The sequence below is a fragment of the Aotus nancymaae genome, unplaced genomic scaffold (genome assembly GCF_030222135.1).
Source record: "Aotus nancymaae isolate 86718 unplaced genomic scaffold, 86718_ANA_hifiasm-v0.15.2.pri h1tg000020l, whole genome shotgun sequence".
Taxonomy (NCBI): Eukaryota; Metazoa; Chordata; class Mammalia; order Primates; family Aotidae; genus Aotus; species Aotus nancymaae.
This window is the reverse complement of record NW_026988432.1, coordinates 70804215-70824191: the sequence shown is the minus strand read 5'-3', so window position 1 is coordinate 70824191 and position 19977 is coordinate 70804215. Positions and strand designations below refer to the sequence as shown.

General features: G+C 39.9%; 1 long non-coding RNA gene and 1 pseudogene across 1 annotated transcript in view; one reads left to right on the top strand and one right to left on the bottom strand.

Annotated features, from left to right (window-relative positions):
- The window catches only part of LOC105730973 (uncharacterized), a 35294-nt gene extending 32706 nt beyond the window's left edge, over window positions 1-2588 (top strand). Inside the window, exon 4 of the long non-coding RNA XR_010343596.1 lies at window positions 276-2588. This is a non-coding gene — a long non-coding RNA (uncharacterized LOC105730973). The remainder of the gene's footprint in view (window positions 1-275) is intronic.
- A 12566-nt stretch (window positions 2589-15154) lies between these two features.
- On the bottom strand, window positions 15155-19051 carry LOC105730967 (non-structural maintenance of chromosomes element 4 homolog A-like; annotated as a pseudogene).
- Window positions 19052-19977: the final 926 nt, after the last annotated feature.

Below are 19977 nucleotides of genomic sequence, written 5' to 3'. Positions count from 1 at the left end.
AAGGACCAGGAGAAGGGAAAAGCTCTGTCCAGCTTCCCCTGGTGATCCTGTACAGGAACTGGGGGTCTGTGAGTTGAAGTGGGGGTTCAGTCCCTCCACATACCCATGGCTGGCACTTAATGTGTGGCTTCACCCAGAGGTAGGGTGTTCTGAGGACAGGACTAGAAATAGCTTGCATGTTGCTCATGTAGGAGTTTCTTTTCCCTGAGTTCCTCCTGTTCCAGTGGACAGCGTAGGGCCATCTCTTCCACATGTTAAGTTCCCCCTCTTTGCAGGTTTGTGCCCCAGGAAGTGACGTTTTAATTTGAAGCCCTAAAAACAATATTCTCCACACTCAAGAGTGACTTATCCACTTATTTTACCCAAGAAACAAGCCTGAAGGAGGATGAGAGAGAAGAGTCAGAACTAGCACTTTCCCAGGTGAAAGTCACACTCTGTGTTCATCGTTCTGTCTTCTCCCTGCAGTGCTGTGTTCAGGACTTGTTAATCTTCCCTGACTCACACATTTGCCGGCACTCACTGAGGGCCTTACCTCAGTCCCATCCCATTGCCATGTCACTGTAACCCCGTGAAATGGGCCTGTGAAGAGGCTATTTGAGGGATCATCCTAGGTAGGACATTACTTCAGACCTGGGCTGGGGAAAGGGAGTGGGCCCTGTGGGGTCAGTGGGATTGGGGAGCACGGATTGTTTAGGGGACACATTGGATGCATTGCCTGCTCCCAGTGGACCAGTATTAAAGAAACTGCACAGATAAGTAGGGTATTTGTGTGTAGGTGGAAAATCCTGGACAAAGATTAATAAGGAGAAACTTGCTCTGCCCAACTTTATGTGGAGATGCTCACTAGAAAGTTGTCATTGTTTTTGGTAAATGGTAACTGGGACAATGTTTTTCAACCTATCTGTAGCTCTCCAGGTGTGTACTGTCATTGTTGCTACAGGAGAAATGATTATTGTAGTTTTGAGGGGAAGCCGATGGCACAAGGTCTCGAACCCATATCTGAGAACCGACTGCCTCCTCCCACACACTCTGGCTGTCCTGACCATCACCTCAAGCCCACCAGCCCTGCGGCCAAAAAAAAAAAAGAAATGAGGTGAGTAGTTCAGAAGGCATAGTCTGCAAGGGAAGGAAGTGTATTGGGAGGTACAATAAATGCTCTGGTCTGGAAAAGGTATTCCTTGGGGCCAGAAACAGAGTCAGTGCCAAAGCCATGCAGAAAGGAGGAAGCAATCACTGAGCCATGGGCTGAACTTGTGGAGAAGGAACGGAGGGCAAGGCCACAAACCAGTCCCTAACTGCCTCTAATGTAATGTAATCCTCACTGTTTGTCATTGTTGCTTTTGATAGTCATGAATCTGTTTTTTCCCTGTTCTCTAGTATAATTTGGAATTAATTTCCCAGCTGCTTTTTTTCCTAGAGGAGTCAGGGACATTTTCAGGATTACTAGTGCTGTTTCTACAACATTTTCAGGCCTGTGATAATGTGTAAGGTTTTGCTGATTGAATTACCTTATCTTGTTCAGAAATAATAACTACAGAGTGTTTAACCACTCTGAACACATTATGTACTTAATGGAGACCATAGCTGTATGTTGACTGAAAACATACATCTATTCCTTACCATCAGACTGCTTTCCTTCCTGAAGTCAGTAAAGAAGGGCAACTTTTCTGTAGACTTTCGTATTTTAAAAAAACGTCAAGAACTTAAGCAGTTTTCAGAATTGAATTGTTTGTGATATTTGCTCTGTTTTTAAAATGTTCTAAGGCCACTACTAGATTCAATACTTATCTTAGTACAATTCAAATTGATTCGGTGAATAATTCTCTTTCCTCCAGTTTCCCTTTTACATAATGGGCTCATGTTTTAATATGTTGAACAATTCTGACATTGAAATAATTTTATTTCATATTTTTGCATTCACAAATACTAATTTCCTCCATATATTATTGGTAGTAATTTAGTTTCTCCTCTGCAATATTTTATTGCCTACTCATGTTTTATGTCCCCTTGATCACCACACTGTCATTCCACTGTGCCCTACTTCTTGGTTATGATGAAAACACTCTTTTAATCCCAGCATGAAATCATTTCTGTATTCCATAAATTTCATTTGGCATCGCTGGAATTAAGGCATCTGCATTGTATTTGGATCACTGAATCATTGTAAATGATATTTGCCTATATATTAAGCAGTTAGATTTAAATAAGAGATTACTACAATCATATTTTGTAAATATACAATCAATTTTAAAAACTTGACAAAATCTACAAAGAAAAAGAAAATGGAATATAGGTGGAGTTTTAGAAAAGACTAAGTACGTTCAAGGTTGAGGCACATGGTGGTGAACACATTGTCAGCTCCTGACTCTGCCTGTTTCAAGGAAGGATGGGACTTTAGATGTTATTTAGGTGTTATTTAGCCTTTCTATGCTTAAGTTCCCCTCACCTGTAAAAATAATAATAATAATAAAGTGCTTACTTTGTAGAATCATTGCAAATGTTCTATGTAAAATACTAATATAATACTAACAGTAAAGATGTGTGTGTGTATATGTAGCTCAGCAAAAGAAAATGCAACTTAATAAAAAAGTTATGAGTTGAAAACAATGGTATGTGGACAATATTGAATTTCAGTTGCCAAAATAAAATATACTTCATGTTTCCATTCAGGACCGTCTAACTCTGAATAGAAATGTCGTCACTGGAAAGGAACAAATGTCCTCCATGGATGTGGCAATAGGAATAATCTTATCTCAGACCATAATTGGATCTCTGATGAACTTATTTTTGCTTTACCATTACAGTTCTCTTTATTTCACCAGATGCACATTAAGGTCCACAGATCTGATTCTCAAACACCTGACCGTTATCACCTCCTTTGCTATACTTTCTAAAGGAGTCCCACCAAGAATGCCTGCATTGGGGTTGAAACATTTTCCCAATAATACTTAGGTACAAACTTGTTTTCTATGTTCACAAAGTGGGCAAGGGTGTGTGTATTGGCACCACTTACTTCTTGAGTATCTTCTAAGCCATCACAATCAGTCCCATGTACTCTTGCTGGGCAGACCTGAAACTATAAGCTCCCAAATACATTGGGCACTCCAACATCCTGTGCTGGATTGTGACATGCTGGTAACTACACATGTGACTGGCAAATGGAATGGTGAAAACAACACAAAGAAGGATTTGGGATACTGTTCTGCAGTAGTTAATAACTGATATGGTTTGGCCGTGTCTCCCCCCATATCTCATCTTGAATTCCCACATGTTGTGGGAGGAGGAACATGGTGGGAGGTGATTGAATTACAGGGACAGATCTTTCCTGTACTGTTCTCATGACATTGAATGAGTTTCATGAGACCTGATGGTTTTACAAACAGGAGTTTCTCTGCACAAGCTCCATCTTTGTCTGCTACCATCCATGTGACACATGACTTGCTCCTGCTTGCCTTCCACCATGATTGTGAGGCCTCCCCAGCCATGTGGAACTGTAAGTTTGTTAAACTTCTTTTTCCTCCCAGTCTGGGGTATGTCTTTATCAGCAGCATGAAAAAAATGGACTAATACAGTAAAGTGGTATCAGTAAAGTGGAGCACTGATGGAAAGATACCCAAAAATGTGGAAGTGACTTTGGAACTAGGTAATAGGCAGAGGTTGGAATAGTTTGGATGGCTTAAAAGAAGACAGGAAAATATGGGAAAGGTTGGAACTTTCTAGAGATTTGTTGAATGGTTTTACCAAAAATGCTGATAGCCATGAGGACAATAAAGTCCAGGTTAAGGTGGTCTCAGATGAAGATGAGAAATTTGTTGGGAACTGGAGCAAAGATGGCTCTCATTATGTTTTAGCAAAGAGACTGGTGGCATTTGACCCCTGCCCTAGAGATTTGTGGACCTTTGAACTTGAGAGAGATTGTTTAGGATATCTGGCAGAAGAAATTTCTAAGTAGCAAAGCAATCAAGAGGTGACTTGGTTGCTGTTAAAGGCGTACATGCCTCCTGAGAGCTGGAGACATGCATTTGGTCCTCATAGGGCAGAAAAGGAGAGCTCCATCACCCCTTGCTGGCCATCAGGTTGCAATGCAGGACACTTAGAGCTCAATGGTTAGTTGTTACCCAGTGCCCCCTGCTAGACCTCCTACCGAATCCTGAAATTCTCAGTTTCTTAACCTGTCTGCTCCTTTGGCTGAACATGCCTCAAATCCATGGAAATATCACAAAAAGATTCTTTCTCAATCAGGCCTGTGTGATAGGAACTGCTTCCAATTCCTTTCAAAAATGAAAAAAACATCTGAATGATGCAATCTACATTTATATCCTCAGACTCTTTTGCAGAGCTTCATCCTACAGAGCTTCACCCTGCAGGACAAAGATGAATGCAGGGATGCTCAGGATGGAATCTTCCTTTCTAAATCTTCTAGGTTTGATCACAGTCACAAATGAGCAGAGCAGATGAAAGTGAAAGATCTTTTGGTTTGTCCCTATTTGGGGAGAGCTCTCCAAAGGTATTTTCAAAAAATTAGTAGCTATTCGAGGGAGAGATACACAGCTGGTGTATCTTGGAGAGGGGAAAGTGAAGTGTGTTTTTTTGTCTCATTTAACAGTTGCAAAAGGCAAATTAGAAAATAGGAATACTCATGACACTTTCTTATAAAAATTGCTAAGCATAAAATAATCTGTATTCATATTTTTGTACTGGTAAATAACTGAAAGCAAAATCATGGGAAGATATTTAAGTATATTGTACATCGTGAATTTAAAAAAAGAATTGGAGTGAAGATCATAATCTAGGTTTCTTATATGAATAACCAAATGGTTTATATATTCCTTTGTGTGATGTTCCCCTCCCTGTGTCCATGTGTTCCCTTTGAAATACTCAGGAAATAGACAGAGTTCCAAGATGACCGGTTAGATCCAGCTCAGGATTGCAGCTCCGAGTGAAAGTGCAGAGGGTGAGTGGACACCGCATTTCCAGACGGATTTTTATTGCCCACAGACCAGGAGATTTGCAGGCGGAGGAGCCCCACGGGTTGCCAGTGCAGCTGTTTTGGCCGGTGTGGCTATATTGCCTGCACCCCAGCGCAGCCGCTCCAGGTGCAGAGTAAACGAGACTGTGTTCCCACTTAGCCAGCAAGGGGAGCTGAAACAGGGAGCCAGGCCAGGAGATTCCCAGGCAAAAAAAGTGCCATGAATCTCAGAGCCGCAGTTTCAGTGGCGCAGTGGGTTGCCGCATGGGAAATCACACAGTTCCAGGTGCCTATTCAACAGGTGACCAGGTCACCTGGTAGAGAGCCAACCATTCAACAAAAAAATAAAAGGCTCTGAGGCAGGGAGCCAGGAGATCAGGCCCGGCTGGTTCCACCCCCACAAAAACAAAAACAAAAAAACAGCAATTGGAAATGCTCTGGGTTGAGAGTTTCAGGATGGTCCAGCTCTGTGGGGGAGAGACGTCCGCCATTACTGAGGCAGCCTGCTGTTGCTGTGGCAACCCGCCATTACAGAGAAAGTCCATGATTACAGAGGTGGGCCAACTTTGCGGAAGCAGCTCTAACTACACCCATATAAACAGGACTGCAGGGAAGTTCACACGGCAGCTAGGCAGAGCCCACAGCAGCTCAGCGAAGCCTCTGCAGGCTGAGAGTGACTAGGCTGCCTCCTTGTAGGCAGGGCAGCCCTGAAGAAAAAAAAAGGCAGCAGTACAACAGAAACTCATAAAGCCCTAACGCCCTGGGACAGAACACCTGGGGGAAAAAAAAAGGAGGTTTATGAGTTCTGCTGCTGCAGACTTAAATTTGCCAGCTCAGCAGCTCTGAATGAACAACAGGGCTCACAACTCAGCACCTGAGCTAATATAAAGGACTGTTTCCTCAAGCAGCTCCCAACCCCCATATATCCAAAGAGTCACCTCATAAAGGAGAGCTCAGACTGACATTTGGCAGGTATCCTTTTGGAACAAAGCAGAAGAAGAAACTGGTAGCAACCTTTACTGTTCGGCAGCTGCTGCAAGTGATCCCAGGCAAGCAGGGCCTGGAGTAGACCTCAGCAGACCTGCAGCAGAGAGGCCAGACAGTTAAAAGAAAAACTAAGAAACAGAAATAACTTCATCAACAACAAACAGAACATCCACTCAGAGACCCAATCAGAAAGTCAACAACTACAAAGCCGAAAGGTGGATAAATCCACAAAGATGGGAAGAAACCAGTGCAAAAAGGATGAAAACACCCAAAACCAGAACACCTCTCCTCCTACAAGGGATCACAACTCCTCACCAGCAAGGGAACAAGACTGGATGGAGAATGAGTGTGATGAAATGACAGAATCAGTCTTCAGAAAGTGGGTAATAAGATACTTCTGTGAGCTAAAAGAACATGTTCTAACCCAATGCAAAGAAACTAAGAACCTTGAAAAAAGACTTGATGAAATGCTAACGAGAATGAACAACTTATAGAGGAATATAAGTGAATTGATGGAGCTGAGAAACACAACACAAGAACTTCGTGAAGCATGCACAAGTTTCAACAGCCGAATTGACCAAGCAGAAGAAAGGATATCAGAGGTCAAGGATCAACTCAATGAAATAAAATGAGAAGGCAAGATTAGAGAAAACAGAGTAAAAAGGAATGAACAAAGTCAACAAGAAATATGGGACTATGTGAAAAGACCTAATCTACGTTTGATAGGTGTACCTGAATGTGACGAAGACAATGAATCCAAGCTGGAAAATACTCTTCAGGATATTATCCAGGAAAACTTCCCCAACCTAGCAAGGCAGGCCAATATTCAAGTCCAGGAAATACAGAGAACACCACAAAGATATTCCTCTAGAAGAGCAACCCCAAGGCACATAATTGCCAGATTCACCAGGGTTGAAATGAAGGAGAAAATGCTAAGGGCAGCCAGATAAAAAGGTCAGGTTACCCACAAAGGGAAGCCCATCAGACTCACAACAGATCTCTCAGCAGAAACCCTACAAGCCAGAAGAGAGTGGGGACCAATATTCAACATCCTTAAAGAAAAGAACTTTCAACCCAGAATTCCATATCCAGCCAAACTAAGCTTCAGAAGCAAAGGAAAAATAAAATCCTTTGTGAACAAGCAAGTACTCAGAGATTTCATCACCACCAGACCAGCTTTACAAGAGCTCCTGAAAGAGGCACTACACATAGAAAAGAACAACCAGTACCAGCCACTTCAAAAACACACGAAATAGTAAAGAGCATCAACACAATGAAGAATCTGCATCAACCAACGGGCAAAACAGCTGGCTAGCATCAAAATGGCAGGATCAAATTCACACATAACAATATTAACCCTAAACGTAAATGGACTAAATGCCCCAATCAAAAGACACAGACTGTCAAATTGGATAAAAAGCCAAAACCCATCAGTGTGCTGTATCCAGGAAACCCATCTCACATGCAAGGATACACAAAGGCTCAAAATAAAGGGATGGAGGAAGATTTACCAAGCAAATGGAAAGCAAAGAAAAGCAGGAGTTGCAATTCTCATTTCTGATAAAATAGACTTTAAAGCAACAAAGATCAAAAGAGACCAAGAAGGACATTACATAATGGTAAAAGGATCAATGCAACAAGAAGAGCTAACGATCCTAAATATATATGCACCTAATACGGGAGCACCCAGATACATAAGGCAAGTTCTTAATGACTTACAAAGAGACTTAGACTCCCACACAATAATAGTGGGAAACTTCAACACACCATTGTCAATATTAGACAGATCAACGAGACAGAAAATTAACAAGGATATCCAGGACTTGAACTCAGACCTGGAACAAGCAAACCTAATAAACATTTACAGAACTCTCCACCCCAAATCCACAGAATATACATTCTTCTCAGCACCACATCACACCTACTCTAAAATTGACCAAATAATTGGAAGTAAATCACTCCTCAGCAAATGCAAAAGAATGGAAATCATAACAAACAGTCTCTCAGACCACAGTGCAATCAAGTTAGAACTCAGAATTCAGAAACCAACCCAGAACCACACAGCTTCATGGAAAATGAACAACTTTCTCCTGAATGATGACTGGATAAACAATGAAATGAAGGCAGAAATAAAGATGTTCTTCGAAACCAACGAGAACGACGATACCACATACCAGAATCTCCGGGACACATTTAAAGCAGTCTCTAGAGGAAAATATATAGCAATAAGTGCCCACATGAGAAGAAAGGAGAGATCTAAAATTGACACCCTATTGTCAAAATTGAAAGAGCTAGAGGAGCAAGATCAAAAAAACTCAAAACCTAGCAGAAGACAAGAAATAACTAAGATCAAAGCAGAATTGAAGGAGATAGAGACACGAAAAACCCTTCAAAAAATCAATAAATCCAGGAGCTGGTTTTTTGAAAAGATCAACAAAATAAACAGACCACTAGCCAGATTAATAAAAAAGAAAAGAGAAAATAATCAAATAGATGCAATAAAAAATGATAAAGGGGATATCACCACAGATTCCACAGAAATTCAAACCATCATCAGAGATTATTACAAACAACTCTATGCACATAAACTAGAAAACCTGGAAGAAATGGATAAATTCCTGGACAGTTGTCTCCTCCCAAGCCTAAACCAGGAAGAAGTCGAAACCTTGAATAGACCAATAACAAGGTCTGAAGTCGAGGCAGCAATTAAGAGCCTACCACCCAAAAAAAGCCCAGGTCCAGATGGGTTCACAGCCGAATTCTACCAGACATTCAAAGAGGAACTGGTACCATTCTTTCTGAAACTATTCCAAATAATGCAAAAAGAGGGAATCCTTCCCAAATCATTTTATGAGACCAACATCATCCTGATACCAAAACCCGGCAGAGACTCAACAAGAAAAGAAAACTACAGGTCAATATCCATGATGAACATAGATGCAAAAATCTTCAATAAAATACTGGCAAGCCGATTACAACAGCACATCAAAAAGCTTATCCACCATGATCAAGTAGGATTCATCCCGGGGATGCAAGGCTGGTTCAACATACGCAAGTCTATAAATGTAATTCACCACATAAACAGAACCAAAGACAAAAACCACATGATTATCTCAATTGATGCAGAGAAGGCCTTCGACAAAATTCAACAGCCCTTTATGCTAAAAACCCTCAATAAACTAGGTATCAATGGAACGTATCTCAAAATAATAAAAGCTATTTATGACAAACCAACAGCCAATATCCTACTGAATGGGCAAAAACTGGAAGCATTCCCTTTGAAATCTGGCACTAGACGAGGATGCCCTCGCTCACCACTCCTATTCAATATAGTACTGGAAATTCTAGCCACAGCAATCAGGCAACAAAAAGAAATAAAGCGTATTCAATTAGGAAAGGAGGAAGTCAAATTGTTTCTATTTGCAGATGACATGATTGTATATCTAGAAGACCCCATCACCTCAGCCCAAAATCTCCTGAAACTGATAAGCAACTTCAGCAAAGTCTCAGGATACAAAATCAATGTGCAAAAATCACAAGCATTCCTATACACCAATAACAGACTTAAAGAGAGCCAAATCAAGAACGAACTGCCATTCACACTTGCTACAAAGAGAATAAAATACCTAGGAAGACAACTAACAAGGAACGTAAAGGACCTCTTCAAGGAGAACTACAAACCACTGCTCAACAAAATAAGAGAGGACATAAACAGATGGAGAAACATTCCACGTTCATGGTTAGGAAGAATCAATATTGTGAAAATGGCCATACTGCCCAAAGTAATTTACAAATTCAACGCTATCCCCATCAAGCTACCAATGACCTTCTTCACAGAACTGGGAAAAACCACCTTAAACTTCATATGGAACCAAAAGAGAGCCCGCATAGCCAAGTCGATCCAAAGCAAAAAGAACAAAGTGGGAGGCATCACACTACCGGACATCAAACTATACTACAAGGCTACAGTAATCAAAACAGCATGGTATTGGTACCAAAATAGAGATATAGACCAATGGAACAGAATAGAGGCCTCAGAGGCAACACAACATATCTACAACCATCAGCTCTTTGACAAACCTGATAAAAACAAGCAATGTAGAAAGGATTCCCTGTTTAATAAGTGGTGTTGGGAAAACTGGCTAGCCATATGCAGAAAGCAGAAACTGGACCCATTCCTGACACCTTACACTAAAATTAACTCCAGATGGATTAAAGACTTAAACATAAGACCTAACACCATAAAAACCCTAGAAGAAAACCTAGGGAAAACCATTCAGGACATAGACATAGGCAAGGACTTCATGACCAAAACACCAAAAGCATTGGCAACAAAAGCCAAAATAGACAAATGGGACCTAATCAAACTCCACAGCTTCTGCACGGTGAAAGAAACAGTCAAAAGAGTGAATCGGCAACCAACAGAATGGGAAAAAATTTTTGCAGCCTACCCATCTGACAAAGGACTGATATCCAGAATTTACAACAAACTAAAACAGATTTACAAGAAAAAAACAAACAAGCCCATTCAAAAATGGGCAAAGGATATGAACAGATACTTTACAAAAGAAGACATACATGAGGCCAAGAAGCCTATGAAAAAATGCTCATCATCACTGGTCATTAGAGAAATGCAAATCAAAACTGCATTGAGATACCATCTCATGCCAGTTAGAATGGCAATCATGAAACGTCTGGAGACAACAGATGCTGGAGAGGGTGTGGAGAAATAGGAACACTTTTACACTGTTGGTGGGAGTGTAAATCTGTTCATCCATTGTGGAAGACAGTGTGGCGATTCCTCAAGGACCTAGAAATAGAAATTCCATTTGACCCAGCAATCCCATTACTGGGTATATATCCAAAGGATTATAAATCGTTCTACTATAAGGACACATGCACACGAATGTTCATTGCAGCACAGTTTACAATAGCAAAGACCTGTAACCAACCCAAATGCCCATCGATGATAGACTGGACAGGAAAAATGTGGCACATATACACCATGGAATATTATGCAGCCATCAAAAACAATGAGTTTGCATCCTTTGTAGGGACATGGATGAACCTGGAAACCATCATTCTCAGCAAACTGACACAAGAACACAAAATCAAACATCACATGTTCTCACTCATAGATGGGTGTTGAACAATGGGAACACATGGACACAGGGAGGGGAGCACTATACACTGGGGTCTGTTGCGGGGGAGCGGGGGGAGACAGCAGGGGGTGGGGAGATGGGGAGAGATAGCATGGGGAGAAATGCCACATATAGGTGAAGAGGAGGAAGTCAGCAAGTCACACTGCCACTTATGCACCTATGCAACAATCTTGCACGTTTTTCACATGTACCCCAAAACCTAAAATGCAATAAAATAAAATAAAAAAGAAAAACTAACACAAATTCTGGCTGTAAACTCAACACTTGATGAACTGGACCTAATAGACATCTACAGAACACTCTGTTCATCAACTATAAAACATGCATTCTTTTCATCTTCATACTGAACATACTCCAAGATTGATTACATGCTTGGTCATAAAGCAAGTCTCAGTAAATTTTTAAAAATAAAAATCTTATTAACCATATTCTTGGACCACAGTGCAATAAAAATACAAATCAATATTAAAGATCCTCAGAGACTATTATGAACAGTTCTATGCACACAAAGTAGAAAATCTATAGGAAATGGCTAAATTGCTGGAAGCACAGTCTCCCAAGATTGAATAAGAAAGAAAATTAAAACTGGACAGACCAGTGTCAAGTTCTGAAATTGAATCAGTCATTAAAAATCTCCCAACCAAAAAAAGCCCCAGACCAGAGAGATTCACAGTCAAATTCTATAAGATGTAACAAGAAGAGCTGGTACCAATTCTAACGAAACTCTTCCAAAAAATTAAGGAGGGACTCCTCCTGAACTCATTCTACAAAGCTAGGATCATGCTGATACCAAAATCTGGCAAAGACACAATAAAAAAAAAGAATACAGACAAATATCCCTAATGAATATAGATGCAAAAGTCCTCAACAAAATACTAGCAAATCATATCCAACAGCACATCAAAAAGTTAATTTATCATGATCAGATTGGCTTCATTCATGGTATGCCAGGTTGGTTCAATATATGCAAATCAATAGATGTGATTTAGCATATAAACTGACATAAAAAACAAAAATCATGTGATTATCTCAATAGATGTGGAAAAAAGTTTTTGATAAAATCTAACACTACTTTATGATATAAACCCTCAAGAAACTAGGCATTGAAGGAACATACCACCACATAATGAGAGCCATCTATGACAAACCCACAGTCAACATCAGACTGAATGGGCAAAAACTGGAAGCATTCTTCATGAGAACTGGAACAAGACAAGCATTCTTCATGAGAACTGGAACAAGGATGTCTACTCTCATCACTCCTATTCAACATTGTACTGGAAATCCTAGTCAGAGCAATCAGGCAAGAGAAAGAAATAAAAGGCATCCAAATAGAAAAAGAAGTCAGACTATCTCTCTTTGTGAATGTTATGATTATACAAAATGAAAACCCTAAAAACTCTGCCTGGGACTGGTAATGGAATTTATAAAAGACTTCAGTAAAGTATCAGGATGCAAAATCAATGTAAAAAAAATTAGTAATATTTCTATATGCAAATAGCATTCAAGCTGAGAGCCAAATCAAGAATGCAATCCCATTTACAACAGCCACACAAAAAATAAAATACCTAGCAAAATATCTAAGCAAGGCAGTGAAAGATCTCTATAAGGAGAACTGCAAAGCATTGCTGAAAGAAATCAGAGATGAAAGAAACAAATGCAAAAACATTCCATACTTCTGGATTGGAAGAATCAATACTGTAAAAATGGTCATATTGCCCAAAGCAATCTACAGATTCAGTGTTATTCCTTTCAGACTACTAATGGCATTTTTCACAAAACCAGAAAAAAAAAAACTTCTAAAATTCATATGGAACCAAAAAAGAACTCAAATGACCAAAGTAATCCTAAACACAAAGAACAAAGCTGAAGGCATCACATTACCCTATAAACTATACTACCAGGCTACAGTATTAAAAAGTAGACACATGGTACTGATACAAAAACAGACACATAGACCAGTGGAACAGAAGAAAGAATCTAGAAACAAAGCTGCACACCTGTAGCTAGCTATCTGATCTTTGACAAAGTCGACAAAAGTAAGCAATGGGGAAAGGATTCCCTATTCAATAAATGGCACTGATACAGCTGGCTAGCCATATGCAGAAGAATAAAACTAGACCTCTTCCTTTCATCATATTTGAAAATTAAAATAGATTAAAGATTTAAATGTAAAACCTCCAATTATAAGAATCTTTGAAGAAAACCTAGGAAACACCCATTCTGGACATTGGCTTTGGGAAAAAGTTTATGAATAAATCCCCAAAAGCAATTGCAACAAAAACAAAAACTGGCAAGTGGGATGTAGTTAAACTGAAGAACTTCTTCTGGCCAGCAAAAGCAACTATCAACAGAGCAAAAGACAACCTGAAGAATGGGAGAAAATATTCACAAACTATGCATCTGACAAAGGTCTAATACCCAGAATCTATAAGGAACATAAAAAAAATCAGCAAGCAGAAAACAAATAACCCATTACGATTAAAAAATGGGCAAAAGACATGAACAGACACTTTTAGAAGAAGACATAAAAGTAGCCAACAAACATGAAAAAATGCTCCACATCACTTACCACAGGAGAAATGCAAATCAAAACCACAATGAGAAACCATCTAAAACAAGTCAGAATAGCTACCAAAAAGTAAAAAAAAAAAAAAAAAAAGAAAGAAAGAAAAAAAAAGATGCTGGCAAAGTAGTGTAGAAAAGGGAATGTTTATAAGTTTGGAGATTTCTAAAATAATCTATAACAGAAGTATAATTTGACAACAATCTCATTACTGGGCATATATCCCAAATAAAACAAATTATTCTACCAAAAAGACACATGGCATGCACTTGCATGTTCATTGCAGTAATATCAAAGATGTAGAATCAACCTAGGTCTCATCAGTGGTGAACTGGTCAAAGAAAATGTGGTACATATGCACCATGCAATACTACACACAATAGAAAAGAACAAAATAAAGTCCTCTGCAGCAGCACGGATGCAGGTGGAGGCCATTATCCTAAGCAAATTAATGCAAGAACAGAAAACCAAATGCTACATGTTCTCGTTTAAAAGTGAGAGCTAAACATTGGTTCCTCATGGAAATAAAGATGGCAACAGTAGAAACCAAGGACTACTAGAGAGGGGAGGGAAGCAGCAAGGGTTGAAAACCTTTTGGGTAGTATGCTTAGTATCTGGATGATGAGATCACTCATACACCAAACCTCAGCATCACACCATTTGCCCAGGTAACAAACTTGCATATGTACCCTGACTCTAAAGCTTGAAAAAGAAAAGAAAGAGGCGTTACCACAAAAAAGATAAATCTCTTCCTGAACATTCTTGTAGCAAGAGAAAACCATCTTCAAGTAGTTTATCAATTTTGCTTTCTAAAAAATATTTTATTATACTCAAATACAAATATTAAATAATTTAACTTTCTAAGCATATTCTTCCACTTTATCCCAAAATAAATCTATTAACTTTTTAAAAATGAATATATACTGAGGTCAAAAAATGATGCTCTGATGTGATTTATAACTGCTGGGAATATAACTCTAAAAAAATTGATACTTTAAAGTCTTGATTGAAAAATGCATATATTTTTAAAGTGTAACATAATAACTATTTAGAGAATAAAATAGGAATTGTTCACTTATTAATTTATAAATATTTACAGAGTAATGTATTGAGAAATGTAGTTTGATGATGCTTCAATTTGAGTAAAAGATTAGGCTCTCAAGTAAAGCATTTCTTTCACTGTTAATAAGAAATAATCCAAACTTTCTGTGAAAGGAAAGAAAGTTCCACATTTCTTGACATGTTGCAGGATCTCCCATATTCTTTAGATTTGAAAGAGTTTACCGTGAAGAAGCTGGTTGCTATGTCCAGCATGTGAAGGTGGAGGAATTCCAGCCCAATGAGGAGTTCCCCTGGACCAACGGGCCTCAATGACCCTCAGAAGGAGTCAAGATGGGTATAGGCAGCCTGGCAGCCCACGAGGCCCATGGGGAGCGGAGAGGATGGAGCAGCACAGCTTTAAGACCCAGGTCAACTCCTGAGAAGAGACCAGCAGGATTTGGCTCTTCTCCAAGTGGGTTTAGAAAAGGCTCTTGTGATGAAGTGATTCTCATGACTTCTTCTACAGACTCCACCATTTTTGGCATCTTCTCCTTTGCTTCTTACTGCTTGGAGAGTTTGGATCTCTTTTTCAGTTCTTAAAACAGGGAACTGAATTAGTCCGTCAGCATCAAGTTTGTGCTCCTCACTTTTTTGTAAGTATCCATAAGTCTGGGTGTATTTAAAGACTACCCTGACATTCTTTAAAGATAACCCAATCTCTGCAAACTCCTTATATGCAGCATTAAGCTTGGTAGTGAGTTGGCATTTCTTTTCAATCTGTGAATTCAGTGTTTCCACAGTTTTCATGCTTTACACAAAATTGACTTCTAACAGACTGAACAAGTATTAGTAAAACCATAAGACCTACCAATACCCCGATGAGAGGCGGACACACCAGTGTCTCCACCTGGAATTTGTGGACAGTGAATTGTGTACTGAGGTCATGTGGCAGCAGCTCCACCATCACCTTGCCCATCTTCTGAAGGATCAGCCCAGGGCCCAGGTCCACAAAGGATCTTAGGCTCTCCGTGGCACTGCAGCCACCACAGAGTTCTGCCTGGTAACCATGGGTCCAGCTGCCACAACAAACCCCGAGGAACACCCCAACATTCTGCCTGGAGCCCTACTAGTAGCTGGCATTCTGGATTGGTCAATTTTATGGTCACTAACAGGGGAAATTTGTGAATAAAATATACTTATCTCCATTACAATTTAATAATCATTCTTCTTTCCATCTTTCTTATTACTTTATGGTTTTTTGGGGGGAGAGGGACAGAATCTCACTTTGTGGCCCAGGCTAGAGTACAGTGGCATGATATTGGCTCACTGCAACCTCTACCTCCTGGGTTAAAGCGATTCTCCTGCCTCAGCCTCCTGAGTAGCTGGGATTACAGGCACGCACCACTATGCCCGGCTAATTTTTATATTTTTAGTAGAGATGGGGTTTCACCATGTTGGTCAGGCTGGTCTCGAACTCCTGACCTCGTGATCTGCTCACCTCGGCCTCCTAAAGTGCTGGGATTACAGGCATGAGCCACCGTGCCCAGCCTTTATTGTTTTATCTTAACACAAAATTAAAATATAGTGAAATGTGCAGATGTTATCTGTAAATGACTTTATAGACTTTTATAACTTTATATTCCTTACAGTATCCAACAGCCCTATTAATATATAGATCATGTCCTAGCACAGAAAGTAGCCCCTGTGACATTTCAAACAAGCCCACTCACCCCACCATGCACAGCCCTGCTTTGATTTTTATTGTACATCAGCTTTGATAGTTCTTCAACTTCACAAAAATTATAAAAATCACATTGTACACACCTTCATGTCTGCCTCTTTTACTTGAAAGTGACTATGTCACAGATTGTCAATTAGTGGTATTTGTAAATGCTAGGCAGGCTGTGGAAGGAGGCCAAGTGATCTACAAATGAGTTCTTTTGATAGTCTCAGATTACACATCCAGGTCTTAGAGTCCTGCGATTCAGAAGATTGTTTTCTCTATAATGTAATGGGGTAACATTCTTCTTAGTATGTTTATTTTTTATTTGGTGACTCATAAAAATTGATTTTTTTAAAAAAACAAGAAAGGCTTAAATGACATTTGGTTCCCTATTCAATTCTCTTTATAAACTGAGTTTGATTTACTTGTTGTATCAGTTCTCAAGATACATATTATTAAATTATTTAGTCATTTTAGACTAAAACATTACTAATTTATATTTACACTCCTGTACATCATGGATGGGATATATTTTAACTATAAATTTTTATTCAATATATTTAATTTTTTCTTTAACATTCATAAAATATTGATACTTATTTGAAAAGTGCCTTCTGGTAATGTAGGTAATTAAAAATACATGTAAATACATAAATCAGTTTTAATTCTTTCAGTAAAAAACTTGTTTATTTAAAGGAAAGAAAACATGTCTTAGAAATAAAGTTTAATCTTAACATTCCTACAAAATATATAACAGTATTTTCTAAAGTTCTTGTCAGAGAGACAGAGAGAGGAAGAAGAGAAAGAAAGAAAGAAAAAGGAAGAAAGAAAGAAAGAAAAAGAAAGGGAAGGAGGAAGAGAAAGAAAGAAAGAGAAAGAGTGAAAGAGAAAAAGGAAGGGAGGGAGGAAGAGAGAAAGAAAGAAAAAAAGAGAAGAAAGAGAGAAAAGAGTAAATTGGAATTCATCAAAATTCAGAACCTAAGCTTTGTGAAAGTCCCTTTTAAAGGGATAAAATGACATAGTACAGACATAAGGAAATATTCGCCAACTGCATATCTGACAAAGGGTAGTATCCAGAACATATGAAAAAAACTCCAAATGCCACAGTGGGGAAAAAATTACATTAGGCAACAGATGTGAACTGACATTTCCCTGAGGAGGAGATGGAGATGGCAAGTGAGCACATGAAAATATGTTAGCTATTTCTCAGAGACACGAATTTGAAATCATACTGCAATATTATGGCAAATTTACCAGAATGCTTTAAACAAAATAGAGAAAATGTACCAAATACTAGTGAGGATGTGGAGAAACTGGATCATTCATATTGCTGGTGGTAATTAAAACTGATACAGACACTATGGGGAAAAAGTGTGGTAGCTTTTTAAAAAAATATATGGCAGTGAATTTCCTTTAATCATAAACAACCATGACAAATTCATTAACTATCAAAAGCTACATTTCACTAAGAACAATCTGCCTTTTAAAATGTTGAATCATACACTATATATAATACATGCTGCTTTCCTTCTTGGACTTCACTATCCATTTGAGTCCTTCAGCTAGCATCATGCACTTAGCCTCTGCTGCCCACAGTAATCCCAGGCACTGAAATCTCAAAGGTGTTCACAATCTCGCAGTCAGGGTACTTTAAAGCTAGAATTCCTTGATTCCTAATATGAATGCTTTGGTAAATTCCCTCACTTTCTTTGTTAATATTATCAGGCTCTATTATTTGCAGTCAGTATTGGTCAAGCCTTATTCTTGCAAAACCATCTCATATAATGAAGGAAACATGAAAGATGTGTTCCCCTGTATGGGGGAAAGAATGTGGATCAACCACAAAGTCAAAGGACAGTGGGGGAGCAAGAGCTTCTCCAATACATGTCTGCAACAATCCCAAGATTCTTTCTACTTCTTTCTCTGTTATTTCTTAATGAGATTCTTCCCTTCTTTTTAACTGGGCAGGCAATGCCCTCTCCTCCTGAATCATAGAAACTTTTCTTGGACGATTGATTTGGGGCTTTGGCACAGGGAAATCTTGTATTGAACCCAACAGAAAGTGGATTGTATGGGTTTTATTAAAGGTGTTTTCTGCTGTTTTGTCTGATATCTTCCAGTAGTCATAGACTGTGAAATAAAAATCAGAACTATCTTCATTATGGATGAGTTCTTCAGTTTCTGACAGATTTATACCGATATATGCCAGTAGAGTTTCAACACATGTCAAATGAGTTCAGATCTGAGCACAGCTGCTTTGCTTTCTCTTAGCCAAAATCTGAAGCCAAAACAAGAATCTGGGCATCTAGGACTGCTTCTCTTGCTCGGGACACTCCATTAAACAGAGTGATAGCCTCTTCAAGGACCTCAGTTAATTTGTCGCTGGCATTCAGTATGTCCTTCTGCTTTTCTTAACTTAAAGGTCTGGACTCTGGTGCAGCCTTTGAGTACTCCATAATGGAGTGGTTCTCAAACTTTTCAAGCAACACCATCACATGGAGGGCCACTCCACAGCTGGACAGATTCCGGAGGGGTCTGAAAACCTGCATTTCTGACAGCTCTCCATTGCTGCCGCCGCTGCAGCTGCAGGGCCAGGAGCCCATGCTGAGAGCAGCTCGGCACAAGCAAAGCCCTCCGAGTCCTGTCCTGCCTCTCCCCACCGCTGGCTGGGCTCAGGCAAGTCAGCAAATGGCTCTTGCCTCCAGCTTTTCCAGCCCGCAACTCGGGGCTCCACGTGTTGTTTTGCAAACAACAAATTAAGGGGCAGCCCGCCGCTAGGGTCTGGCACCCAGCACCACGGGAACCCGTGCAGCCCGGGGCCTGACCCTCAACACCTGCCTCTGGCGCTCTTACTGGGTGGCAGCTTTTAAAACAAAACAAAACAAAACAAACAAAAACACAAGTACATAAGACCCAGAACTCAACCCTTGGACATTCATTTCAGAGAAGTGAAAACTTACTGTGCAGTTAAGAGTGAGTTCAACCCGGCAGGACAGTTCAGAACCTGTGCATTCCAAAGAAGGGCCTGGCCTTGTCTGGCTCCTGGGAGGAAACTTCTAGCCCTTGGCATATCCTGCCTGCTGAGAGTGTCTTTGTGTAGTTGAGGCCTTGGGAAGTTCATGCTAACAACGGGATTTATGGTAAGGGCCTTGGGCCTTGTAGTGTGTTTTTGACCTCAGGAGGTCAGCTTCATAGAGTTCTGAGTCCTAAGGTGTCATCAAATCTGAGAGTGACCTTGAGGATCTTGCCACCAATATGACAATGCAAATCTGTTGTCTATGCTGGCAAAGAGGAGCATCCAGAAAGGTAGAAATCAAAGATGATCCTGGTATCAGGAGCCAGAAACCAGAATATCCCAGAAACAAAGATGAGCCACTACTCCTGACCCTGCACCCGCTCCTGCCATGGTGTGTCACCCTCAGCTGCCTGGCACATCAAATCATACATGGAGCAGCAGCATCCCAGCCCCTTCCTCCAAGGCCCCACTCATACCTAGGACTGACTGGGGATGGGGGACCCCTCCCACTGA